Source organism: Epinephelus lanceolatus, chromosome 19 (genome assembly GCF_041903045.1).
Source record: "Epinephelus lanceolatus isolate andai-2023 chromosome 19, ASM4190304v1, whole genome shotgun sequence".
NCBI lineage: Eukaryota > Metazoa > Chordata > Actinopteri > Perciformes > Serranidae > Epinephelus > Epinephelus lanceolatus.
Window position 1 is genome coordinate 30,039,048 of NC_135752.1, and position 14,191 is coordinate 30,053,238.

Here is a 14,191-nt window from a genome sequence, read left to right on the forward strand (position 1 = left end):
TTTACTTTATTTCTTGTCATAACATATACTGTAAGTGGACAGCAAACCAAAAAAGAAATTGTTGCGGCGATGAAATAAGCTGATTATTTAGTGGATCCACAGAAAAATGTACAACAATTTTGGTATTCAGTTGATGTTTTAATTAATTTAAAGGCCAAACATGATGGTTTCAGCTCTTTACTTTGCTTTTTTGGTGTAAATCATTGTCAGTTCAGAATATTGGGGGTTTAGACTGTTGTTTTGGCTAAACATGCAGTTTAAAGTCATCACCTTGGACTCCAAGTTTTCTATAATGGCCAGGTTTTCCCAGTTTGAAATATATTTGATGAGCAATGTAGTGCAATAAGCTTTATTGGCATGACATCTTTTATGTTTTGCCAAAGCACAGTGACAGTGAAAATTCTAAAATAATTAACACAGGGTTCCTACGCAAGTATGGAAAGTATGGAAAAGTATGGAAATAAATTTGATCAATTTCCAGGTATTAAAAAGTATGGAAAATGAAAAATAAAGTATGGAAAAATATTTATGTTTCCAGACTATTACCACTGTTCTAAAATACCGTTTTCTAAAATAGAAAATTAGATATTTCCAAAAATAATTTAATCAATCCGGATCGTGTTTTATGCCGGGCCAAGCACAGTTTGTGTGAGAGCAAAAGTCTCAGAAAACATACCGCCCCTTTTACCTGATTGACAAGTGGTATGTCCAGTCCGCTGCCCCATGACCCTCCTCCAGCCCCCCAGGTATCAAGTTTCACTCCAACACTGCACCTTCGACAAGAAGACGAGTTTCACGTGGTTCACAATGGGTAGATGCAAGTTTTTGGATGGATGGCTTGACAATACCGTATATAAATACTGGTTGGTCAAGGATTCCCAATTCACACACACAGCTAGATGCAAGCTTTGTGAGAAATCGTTTGACATCGCCAACATGAGGGAGAAGGCGATTCTGAGCCACATGAAAGGAAAAAACACAGACGTCTCGTTACTGCATCGCTTGCACCCAGAGTCCCAACCTTTTTGCCTCAGCCCAGACATTGAACTTACTTGAATTTTTATTTGCATGCCATTATGGTACTTGGCTACAATCGCCTATTAAGAATAATTAAATATGATGTGAAATATGATACACTGATATATTTACTCAGATGTCGCATATTCTCTGAAAAATCTGACGTCTGGAAATTAGGGTATGGAAAAGTATGGAATTTTCAAATTCCAAATGTGTAGGAACCCTGTTAACAGCAATGTTTTATTACAAAAGTATAGACATACATTTTAAAGGAAAAAAGACTCATTAAGTGAAGGGGTAAATAAAAAGGCAGAGTGTGATCTGTGATGAGATGAACTATATGTTGTTGTGTTGCTTGTCTCTTAGGCTGTGATATGCACTGACATATCTTGCAGCAGCTGTTGCATTTCAGTCTGGTCAGAGAGTGTATTTAAAAATTTACATTTAGTTTTTGTGAATTACTTTGTTCTGACGTCTTCATATGTAGCAAGAAGTGTTGCTCTGTCTCCACCTGTCTCTGAGGACAGAGCTGACACAGCCTGTCTTCTCTGGGCAGCCAGGTCTGCCTGTGTCTGCCAGTCTCTATGGCCAGGCTGTGATCCCTGAGTCTGTACAGTTTAGAGCCAGTTAGCATTGAAGTTTGATTTGGGACTTTGTGCCAGTGTCCAATAGTTGATGTAGTTTTCTTTGTCTTTAGCTATAATTTGTTTGGCACTGGATTGTGTGAGTGTTGTCCTGAGGCCTTGTGCTGTTAGAGGAGGTGAGCCTCAGGAACAGCTGGCTGAGAGGACTCCTCTCTATGTTCTCCTCTTGGCAGAGGAGAGCCTTGTAATGGCAGGAATTGAAGTCACTTGTTTTTAGGTGTTTGTAGAATATAATTGCTCTTTTTTGTTTCCTAATTAAAAGGTGGAATTGACCGGGTTCAGCTCGGCATGCATTGTAAGGGGTGTTCCTGTGGACTCTGCTCTTGCAAATCTCAGTGTGTAGGACTACAGTTGGGTGTTTGTCCCATTTTTCAAAGTCTTGATTTACAAGAGGACCCCACACCTAATGTTAGTTCAATTATAGATTGAAATATTTTGATCCAGACTCTGATATATATATATATATATTTATATCTATGTTGTATATGTTGTAATCGAGGCTGAGAGCAGCACAGACCAGAAGTGAGCTAAACAGATAAGATCTAATGTTTTCATCTTTAGGGATTAACCCCCAAGCATTAAAATCCCAAACTAGTTACTTCACACTCACCAAATCCACATACTATACTATTTTGACATCATCAATACCCCCAAGACAATCAAACACACCCCATCAGCAAAACCAGGCTTTTTGTTTTTGCTCTGTACCACGAATCTGTCCTTAACTCACTCACCATACGGTACTTCTTCTGTTCTTACCGTTGACTTTGGCTGTGACTTTGCAAAGCAAGAGATAGATTGTGTTGAATGGAGAAATAAGAGGAAAGTTGGAGGAGACAGCAGCTGACGGGAGAGAAAGAAAGGGGGCAAGCAGGAGGGAGAGCTCACTTTTCATTATGGGGGTTCTGATGGACAGTCTTCTCCTGACAGAGAGGGGAGGCAATGTACTGCTCTGAGAAACAACAAAGAAGGAGACGGTGGATGTGGGAGGTAGAGGAAAACATTTCCTTCAGACTTGGGTGCAAAGTAGTGATGGGTGGACCGATTCTTTTCAGAGGATCGGTGCCTTTGAGTTGATACATGTAAATGTATTGAACCTTTTGAGTTTTCAAACTGTGTGCAGAATGTGGTGTCAGTTTCTCCCTGATATGCACGTTTGACAGCTGGTGCTACCCCCCCACAAAACTTCTCTTAAATCTGTTACCAGTCATCATGTAATATCTAAGAGACAAAATATTCATTTTAATGCATTGATTCAGCATCACACATGTATGTAGGTAAGCAATGTAAGCTCAGTAGGATGATACAGAAACATGACTGCCAAATGGTCTGTCGTTCTTTTAGGGACAAGTTCCCAGTCGCTCGTTATTACCATGTTTAAACGCTCTGAGCAATAAAATACAACACATCTTCTTTGTAGTGTCCCTGTTGTTTCTACATTACAACCTAAAGCTCGTGAACACACCAAAGTTAGAAGAACAACCATTCAAATGGCATGTAAACGCACCATTGGCCTTGACTGGCAGAGGTGACTAGAGTCCAATTGCTTCTCAGTCACTTACCGTAGCAGGCAGCATGGGCAGTAACCTATAACAATAGCAAATGGGAAAAGTCAGGATTCATGAGCGCTCAGATGTTTGATAGGCTGACCCAGTACATACTGGACACTAAAAAGAGTTGTTTAAAATGATTTGTTCAGGATTTTTAAAGATTATTTTCATGGCTTTTAGCCTTTATTTGATAGTGTAAGTGAAGTGTGACAGGAAAGGGTGTGTGAGAGGGGATAACATGCAGCAAAGGGCCCTGGGTTGGACTCAAATACTGGCTGCTGTTGGAAGTATGCAGCCGTTGTACATGCACATCCTACAAGGTGAGGCGCTATATGCTAAGAGAGTTTGAATGTAATTTATAGACTTTGTTTTAACCTGTTAGCCGTACAATGCATTAACAGTTTGCACTCTTTGTCAAAGGTGCCCTTTTCAGTTGGAAAAAATAAGATGGATTGTTTAAGGAGCTCCCTTATCAGCAGCTCTGGGATAAAGGGGGCTATACAATATGCATACAATAGATGTTGCAGTGTGTTTTCCATGCAGGCTGCCAAATCTACTCAACAAACCAACAAATCTTAATATGTCTTAACAACAAACTCTGTGGTTAAGGTCTGTTGAGCCAAGTTCAGACCAGGGATTCGTGACGAGATGAGTTGAAACAGCCAACTACTTGCAATGCTTAAGTTTAGGCACTGCTTGTTCAAGGACCTTGAAAGAATCCAACACTGTTGGTAGGGGACAGAACACAAACCAGTAAATCTTGTCTTAGGTGAAACTTGCTAGGGTCTCCGGTTCTTCCCATTAGTTTCCCTAGTTCTGTTTCCTCTTGTCTCTGTAGATGGTAAGCCAGAATCTTTTGCTCAAGATAGTGATCATCATGACAAATCTTTACTTCAGCCTATGCCATATCTGTGTCTGTTCACTGACTGTGTATATAATCACGGCCCACTGTAACTTTGTGCATAACAACATCATGCATCATTTAAGAGAATATGCATAAGTACAGTTCATTTATAAGCATTTGAACCAATAACCAATGCTGTCAATGTTCTCCATCGACATTAACACATCAGCTACAACTGTATATGAATTACCTGATGTTTGGATTTCATACCTGTAAACCCAGCAGCAATACAGCTTTTGTGTGGTGGTTGTGTGTAAAAAAGCATTTTATGCTCTTCAGCAGCCTCCACTAGTCAGCCCGGAGAATTTATGACCACTTGGTTGCTTTTATCCTCTCCAAGGATTTACAGGTTATTGCCTTTCTTTCCAGTCTCTTGATGAAAAACTGCCAGAACTGTGGGGTGGGACTGTGGACCTGACTAGATGACACTGTTAAAAAAACACAAAGTACACTAAAGATTGAATAGCAAAGAGGGGTCAGAAATACTGGCTCACTATATTTTCTACCAGTAATGGCTGTCATGCAAAACTCTGCAGTGTTTCTGAAACTTTCCCTCTGGAGAGCATCATGTGTGGGACCTGTACTGTTTATATGGAAATGCTTTTTTTTTTTCTTTTTTAGATTGTTTGGCATTTCTGCTTAATTCTGCCATGTAGTTCACTGTGAAATCAAAGTGACGTGACAAAAGTTTCAAGTTTAATGTGAGCCTTTGATGTTGCAGTTTATGACTGGTGTCTTTGTTTCACAAGTTTCATATCTGCCCTCTCAGAGTCTGTGCATCACAATGAGAGCTAGGAGTTTGAGACAAAAATCCATATAGACATTCTCCTCAACAGCTCTAGTTACATAACATTTATGATTTGTGATCATAGACTGTAAGAAAAAAAATAATGGACATAGCCACTGTGACTTCACCCGTTGCGGACTCCTGGTTTGAAAGCCTCAAGTTTGGCATTTTGGCTGTTGCCATTTATGCCTTTTATGGAGCCATAAGTTACCATATTTGGATGCTAGCTGCTAGCTTAGTTATTATAGTGCACTTACAGTCTATGGGTAACTGCGATATTACTAATGCTAATGCTAATTTTCAAAAAAACAAGGTCAAAACCATTAAAACTAAGTTTACGTACCAGAAAAAACGAATATCCAAATCCTGTGAGAGCTTTTTAGGACAAACAAATGCTGATAATAAGTTTTTTAGTCAACCACAATGTTACAATTTACTTTAATAAACTGAAAACACACTCAAACAGCAACACCAGCTGAACAGCTACACCAACAATACGCCCTTAACTCTTTGCCTGCCAGAGTTGCCAGCCACCGCTAGCATTTTTGATCATATTTACCAATCTTTCAAGACCCACAGAATAATTTGTGTTATGAATATGTAAACAGTATATACATAAAACTAAAGAAGCGACACTTGAATTTGTGTATTTTCATGAAAAATAACATTTCGGTCAAAAGCTGAGAAAAATGCATTTTTGTCAAAGACTTTCATTTTCAAAACAAAATCAATTTCACATTTACATTTTTTGTTTTTTTCTCATTTCCTCACGTCAGTTTGAATTATATAAATGAAAATGGTAGGTATAGCAGAACACGTTGTCATGTTCAGTGATCGTTCAGTGTTCTGTTGTCTCCCTCTTCTCTGTGGTTGTCTTGTCCGTGTGTCGCTGTCACCATCATGGAGATCCCATTTTGTCCCACCAAACTTGTTCGTGTCTGCAACAATCTCTGCATCTCTATAAACAACATCTTCTTCCAGTTTCCAGTGGATCTTTTTCTGTGTTTGTTTTTGGACATGGCAGTGCTATTCTATTTCTGACACAGGGAACACGGATCGCCAGAATATTGCGTCTATGGCAGGGAAGCATTATGTCATAAGTGATCTCATGATCTCAATGGCTCGGATAGTGTTAAAGATGCATAACTTTAAGCCTTAATAACATTTAAAAGGGTGAGGTATGTTACTAGTCAGCCTCAAGTGGCCATTAGAGGAACTGCAGTTTTTGGTACTCCCACGTTGCTGATTGTTTGTGATCAAGCAAAATAATCCTGTCGAGTGTTCCGTCAGTCTAATGTGTAAAAAAAAAAAGGTTTGAGCCTGTCCTGATTTCCCAGCTGAGGTGATGGTGCAAATCAATAACCTTTATAAGACATTGTGCAATCCACTCAGGTTTAACAGCGAACCCTCACATAAAAGCCCCGTCAGGTGTGAGACATTACACTGACAGTTCATTTAGAACAGCCTCAATGAGGGGAGAGCAGAGAACAAGCCAATTCTAAAATTCAAAAGAAATCATTATCATCAGCTTCAAAGCTCATATTTGTTAGATTATCTCCTCTCTTTTCCTTTGTGGCTATCAAAGTAACATCATGATAACACTAATGGTTAACTAATTAGTTTCTCTCCCCTATCCAGCCCTTATTTCTGTTATTTACAGCAGAGTGGGGCAGTGCAGATAATAAAACAGAGAGTTGTTCAGCCTCTATTGCCAAGACAATTCATGGGAACAATACATGCTGTGCCCCTGGACTTCACAAATTGCAGCAATTCAGAATTTTCTCTTTTCAAGGGATATTTATAACCCAGACAGAAAGGTTATAATGCCCAGAAGCCAGACTCTAAAATATTTGAGGACACCTTTGTCTGCAGTATATAATCAGCAGTGTTAGAGATTAGCAGTGTTAATTATCTTATTATTTTATTGCCTTGACCACCAGTGACTGAAACAGCAGAGAGATTCAAGTATTCCTTAAACTTTTCTTTATACATAAACAGTACTTAAGCTTCATTTCCACTAAACACTTTCAGTGTAGTACCCTGAGAACAGGTATGTAACCCGGACAGACATGTACCTACACCGTAGATCTGTCTAGCGTTTCCACCACAGACAGTACTCTTAAATAGACGGGGTTGTTGTTACCCATTGCTTCATCCAGCTGTTGCTGCATTTTCTCTTTACCAACCTGGTCTCACTCTGAAGTCATCAAAATCTGGCACTTGGGCGGTGACTTGCGGCGTCAGACACTGACAAAAAAAAGCCATCCTTTAATGTTAAAGGCATGATACACGTCTGGAAGCCATTATAGTTTAGCGGATGTCCATGACCAAATGTCGATATGTGACAAGGTCGGAGTGAGAATGTGTTGTCTTTACCAGTGATGCAGAGCTACGTTTGCACCTTGCTGATCATCCATGGAACAGGGTTGCACTCAGCACTGAGTCCTTGTCAAGCAAGAGTGACGATTCTCTCTTGACCAATCAATGGACTGCAGTATATCTAGCTCCACCTTTTAGTAGGGATGCACCGAATATTCGATAACCGGATATATTCAGCCGAATATTGCAAAAAAACACACATTCGGTATTCGGTGGAATAAGTCAAAAGCAAGGCCGAATAATAGCGGTATGTTTTGATATCACATTCAAACAGCTTGCGGTGACGGACGGAGTCAAATGTCGGCAGTGTGGCGATATTTTACTCCGTCCGTCACCACACTCGCATTTGCGACTAAAAATAGTTTTATGCGAGCAAAGTAAATCCTTCAGCACGCTGTGTGAGTACAGATTTCAACCAGCAGCAGAAACGAAAGGCGAATCCTGCCGGTTGTGGGTTGAACGGGAGTCACAGACACGGACAGGAATAGGTATTCCTGTCAAATACGGCAGCCATAGTGCTCCGCGGCGCAAGATAGCGGCTTACCAGCGACGGAGAAGTCTGGCTCCAATAATGTCCTCTTCTTGGTGTCATGACTGCCCAAAAGTACCTGGACAGCCGAGCCGTGGCAGCACACAGGTATATGATGTGTCAGAGGAGAAACAAGCCGTTCACATTTCTCTCATTGTGGCAGGTAACGGTCCACAAACCTCACCGTACTTTAGGAACTGTTCTTTACTTGTCAGGGGAGGAGGGTGGCTGGTTGATTTTTATTTTATTTATTTATTTTATTTTGATTCCCCCTATGTTAATCACTTATTGATGCTGTTTTTGAAGTATGAGTAAGTCAATAAGTAATTTATTCCATTGAAATATCATTGATGTATTATAGAAAAGTGATTTATCTTTTTATAAATGACAAAAGGCACATCTGCCTCATTTTCACTGTGGTATCGTGATACTACTCAGAACCATGATACTTTCACTGGTATCGTACCATGGGTCCCAATTTTGGTACCGTGACAACACTAATCTGGAGGGAGTTCATCTGCAAAAACTAATGAAAAACTAAACAACGGTATTCAGTACTCGGTATTCGGCCAAGCGTTTAATTTTATTCTGCTTTGGCCACAAATTTTCATTTTGGTGCATCCCTACCTTTTAGTATCGGATCAGTCTGCTAAGTAATTCAACAGAGTTGTGGTAAAAAAACGTGATTAAATGGAACAGTTCTATTGGTATCAACCACAACCTCTGACATGGAAACGCAAAAATAACTCTTTTAATGTATAATGACCTGAACTGAACCTGACTGCTTGGTGGAAATGGAGCTTAAGAGTCTACAGCCATGCTTGCTGCTCTGTGAGACTGTACTTATGCATAGTGATGCTTTGAGTTAAATGCTAATGTCATTATGCTAACATACTCACAGTGACAATGTTAATATGCTTGTGCTAAGTAGGTTTAGTAAAGTCACCATCTTAGGTTAGAGTGTTAGCTACTATACACAAAGTAGCCCCATAGGTATTGGACAAATGAGAAACTTGACCTTACGGCAGCGCCAAATGAAAAAAAGACAACATAAGCATTCATTTGGAGTGGTGTCTCTGGCCACCTGGTGAATGGAAATCCAATATTCAGTCGCTTTTAGATCTGTTTTTGCTTTCCACCAACTCCTGAAGGTAATATTTGGCACTTTTGCTGCTAAATGCTCCACCAGCTAGTTGCTAAGTGTGATTGTCTGCAACCCAATTCCCTGTCATTGTGCATTTCTCCAACCATTCGGTAACATATTATGTAGTAGATATGTTGAAACTTTGTATTTCTTTGCATTTCAGTGGTGATGTGGTTATGTGATGGCACAAAACTCTGTTGGTTATAGTTAGGAAAAGATCAATTTGGCTAGAAATAGCAGGTTTTGGTGCCACAATCACAGCTCAAAACCAAGATCAAAAACAATATACTGTAGCTTCTAAAGCCATAAAAACACAGTTCATTATAAAACAAGGGGCTTCATACACAGTTTGGTTGAGGGACTCTTTGGTTTCTCACTGCCACATAACAACAAATCTGTGAACAAACAACCAGAGCAGAAAAATTTCATTTGTGCAATAGATGGTCTGTCAGTAACACAGTGGTGTCCGGTCCTCCTTTCTCCGTGGGTAGCACTGTCAATATCTTAAAACCAGCAGTTTTTACCTGCTCCTGTCCTCTATAATCCCTCTACATACACTCCTCATGGCAACTGAAGTGATTTTGATTCTGGCTGTTATTACAAGGTATCAACACTATCATATTGTTGGTTTGTGTCATGCTGTTTGAACCATGCTGAGCATCCTTTTAAAACATGTGTCCTACAGACTGACCTCAATGAAATACATGTTGTTGCATCAGTAATCATAAGTGGTGGGCATCATTGTCCTTGTGTGTGTTCGTGTGTGCATGTACATCTAAATGCTTTAGTTTATATGTTCACATGCATGTGTGCATGAGTGGTAGTGCGTGTATGCATTTTCTGTATGTATGAGTGAATGTGTCTATTGCTAGGTTGTTGTATTTTATGTTCGTCTTCACCTGTGTCTCTGTGTTTATAGCCTCTGGTTACTCAATCATATTCTTACTTGACCAGTGGTGTCCAACATGAGCATTGTATTATCTGACAAACTTAAATCATATTGGATGTTTCTCTTGAGAGATGTATTATCATATGTTTGTCTTCACCCTGGGTGAGTGGTTCTCAACCTTTTTCATATCAAGGATCCCTTAACTGATATGCTTTAGGACTTACATTTGATAAGATTTTGCTTCATTGACCTCTATCTCAAAAGATTTTGGATGTTGAATGGGATTAAGACCAGACCAGTTGTCAAGTACAGTTGAGGAGATAAGCATGGAGGTGAAACCTTCAATCAGAATAGTCACTCTTGTCACTCCTACGCATTCTGGGTTCACTTCTGTAGTGGATTAAATAGTGAAAATAAACTATTCCCCATTTTTTGGGGACCTCCTGGAACTTCTTCAAGGACCCATGATTGAGAACCACCCTAGACAATAGCCCAGTTCAGACCAAAGATTTGTGACGAGATGAAACAGTTTTAAAACATTGCAGAGAAAAGTTGCAGCTGCAACTGGCTAGTCTGAGCTTGACTAAAGCCGGCTGATGGTGTCAACTGTAACTCAGCTGATCAAATTGCCAGCAGCTGGCTTTAGAACATAAAGCACATCATCTGTTTCTACAGCCAATCAGGTTGTAGTGAAGTCCCCTGGTCAAGTCAATATAACAGCAGACAGCACGTTTGCTTGCTGCAGCAGGTCCAGCGTTCCCGCTGAGCCCTCTGTTTCCATCCCAGCGGTGTGCCGGTTGCTGCTGTTGCTCGCTGTATAGCTCATGCCCCCTCACGCACACATTCTCATTGACTGATTAACTGGCATTGGGTTTCTTTGTATTATTGTGGCGTATTTTTTGATAAATACACTCCATCTCATGCTCGTTTTTTGCCATTTCCTCACTACTACAAATGCAGCTGTAGCCAGTATCTCACTTGCACTATCCTCATTCATATTTTAAGACGCTACAAATGATATTCAGCCACAGAGTAAGCCTGACAAGCTGGAAATCAGAGTGGAAGTGCAGACAGTTGTTGCATAGAGATGATACACAGTCTCATGTAGTTGCATCGGTGTGAACTGGCAGAACATTGCAGAATGGCACATTGCAAGTAGTTGCGTGTTTCAACTCAACTTGTCGTGAATCTTTGGTTTGAAAGTCATTCTGATGAGAAACTTTCTTAATGACTTAACGGGCGATCACACAGAAATGAGACGCTAGAGATGCGGACGCTTCAAAGACGCTTGAAACGCTGGAAGCGCTTATTCAATGCGCGCAAGCTACTGGCGTCTGACGCTCAAAAAGTTGAAAATATTTTAACTTTTCAGCGTCTAAAAAGAAACGTCTACAAAAACGCGTGTCTAAAAAGATGCCAGAAAAACGGCCGTCTAAAAAGATGCTTCAACGCCAGTCAGACGCGCCGTATCATAGGAAAACAATGGTTTTACTGGTGTCGCGTTTCTGGCATTTCATCCCAGTGTGTTGGTTCTCATTGTCTTTACAAACTACCTCATTATATTGGCAAAGGTAAGTCATTATTTTGGAAAATTTCTCATTATTTTAAGATACTGATTTATTATTTTGAGCTAAGTAAGTCATTAGTTTGAGAAAGTTTCTCAATACAATGACTCACAGGCCTTTTTTTCATCACACTGGCAGAAATGGACTTCCATACTAGACCTGTCACCTGTCAGAACTTGAAAAAGCATTAGGAATCTATTATCAGTTGTTTGCTTGTTTGCTTGTGTTACCATGGAGACACAGCTGTCAATCAAATCGGATCAAACCACAGCCAAACAGTCCTGAAGCAGCTTAGCTGAGCTTTTGACAATCAAATATGTATTTATATACAATAAATGGTGATTTGTTTCTAATTTAAGAATATTATAGTGAAATAAACTGTGGCCAGGAATATTAGGACACTGTGTGCATTTGGTCTGGGGCTGTTTTTTTATGGTTTGGCTCCTTTATTCCAGTGAAGGTAAATATTAATGCCACAGTATACAATGATATTTTTAAGTATACTGTGCTTTCAACTTTGTGGCAACAGTTTAGAGGCGACCTTTTCCTGTTTCAACATGACAATTTCCCCATGCACAAATACAGGCCAATAAAAAAATGTTTAAAAAATGTGCACAAAGCCCTGACTTCAACCACCTTGGACACCAATACCACCAATTGTTCATCAAACTCATATTTATGTAATATTTTGATGTCCCCATACTGTTGTGTATTTAAGTTTCCAGGTGCTTTATTAAAAAACACAAAGCCTTGCTACAGCATTCGGCCAGTGCTACAGCAGCTCTAGAAATCCCTAAGAAGCTTCTAACAACACAGAGTGCTCTTTGAAGGCATAACAGCGCAGGAAATAAAGAAATGTTGTAAATAAATCCACAATTTTTATTATGAGTCAAAGTGTACCAGCTCAGAATAAGCCCAGACAGCTAAAGTACATGTAGGTGGACTGGCTGCTGCTCTGTGCCTGTGTTTGATTGTGTCTGAGTGACTCTGTGTTTGTGTGTGTGTATGTGTGTGTGAGAGAGATAGGCGCACAGAGAGAGAGGGCATCGAGAGGGAGAGATATGTAGCAGCAGGGCTTAAGGGCGAGGCAGCAGGGAGAAAGGTGATAATTCACAGCCCTGCTGCTCCTCCACGTGAGCCAGAGAGCCTCGGTTAGAGCCGACCCCCACTGCTAACCTCACACTGTGTCAACACATCCTCAGCATAAATATTAATCTCTCCCAGAATGATCTGCCGCTGATTGTGAAAGAGATCTGTGTTCATTTTATAATTTTCAGCATCCCCTTGCCATCGCTCCCTCGGCTGGTGCCCGTGGATTCAGCGCATCCCAGCGGTCACATCGCGTGTCCTACCAAACACTCCCCCCACCTCTCCTCCTCCTCCATCCTGTAATTGCAGCCCAAAGGCCAAGCCAGGCCGATAAGATAATTAATTAAGGATAGGTCACAAAGCAATTCTCAGTCTTTAATTCTGCTCTGACCCCATTTGGGCCCTGATCTAGAGCAAATGAATGTTGTTTGAGAGACAACAAAATGTGTTAAAGCAAATAACAGGCTAAATATTGCTTTTGTCTGTCAAACTTAATTTGCTTATTGCAGCCTGTGATCACTTAGATTTAAAGGTACAGCAGGATGAGACGCCCAAAGGTCAGTAAACTGATTTTAGATGTGCTGAGAATGAAAACAATACGAGACGAACGACATGTTTGTCGGCAGTGGCGCACAGTGGTCCCACACATACTGAAGAGCTTGAAATGGTCTTTCTGAAACCTGAAGGCATTCCAAGATAAACTCCTTAAATTCAGAAACGGCTGGTCCTCAAAACGGAAATCTAGAGACACCTTAAGATATTCTGCTTTTATCAACAAATCCCCCAACTTGGAAAACTGATGCTACACAAAGCTATCTGGCAAACGAGACAAATGTAATTCAAAGGCCTCTCCTGTTTTGCAGTGGCGAGGCACTTTTGGATTCTCCAAATAAAATCCACCTGCTAGCATACACAATTCATGATGGACTTACAAACCAGCATGAACAACAAACTGCAAAAATTGGAGTTGGATTCCCACCGCTTGAAAGGAACTGCAAGGTTGAGGCGAAAGTAAAGGGAATAGATGTGTTTGTGAATAATGGCTTAATGAAATCCACTCGCCTGAATAGAATGATGAACACAGATTGCGCTCCATGAATCTAAATCATCACAAAATTATTATTTACTGAACAACAAGGCTGCAAAGAATTTTTTTTTTTTCAGTCTTGGAAAAAAACATACTGTGTCAAAGAGGTGGGCATTACAAATTAATCTGAGTCAGGGTAAAATATGGCAACTTAATCAGAGGTGATGCTATGTTAACCTTGTAATGATTATACTTCACACCTAGGCCCACTGTTTTTTTGGTGCGTGCGTGTGTGTGTGTGTGTGTGTTTTTAGCTATCAACACAATAAAAAGCTGCCTGCGTTCTCTTTTTATAAGGAAGAAATTGTTCACTCACCTGTTTCACCCCAACAGCCTCTGAAGGGGGGGTTGTCTATCTAACATGGCAGCGTTCTCGCTGTTGTTGTGACATCCTGTCACTCAACTCATTTTTTTCTGATTGATCACTTGTAAATCTTCAAACAAAGGACGCCCACTGGGATCAACCCTCATAACTGCTTGTTTATTTGACACACAGTTAAGTTTCTCTTTAGATTTTTGTTTATGAAAAATGTAATTTACATTAATGGGTAATAATGGGAGATAATTGGTCAGAACACAAATCTTGTTTACTTACTGAACATTTCAG

General features: G+C 40.2%; 1 protein-coding gene across 2 annotated transcripts in view; it reads left to right on the forward strand.

Moving 5' to 3' along the window:
* Window positions 1-14,191, forward strand: part of whrna (whirlin a) — a 252,726-nt gene that overhangs the window by 189,932 nt on the left and 48,603 nt on the right. The gene's annotated exons all lie outside the window — the stretch shown is intronic.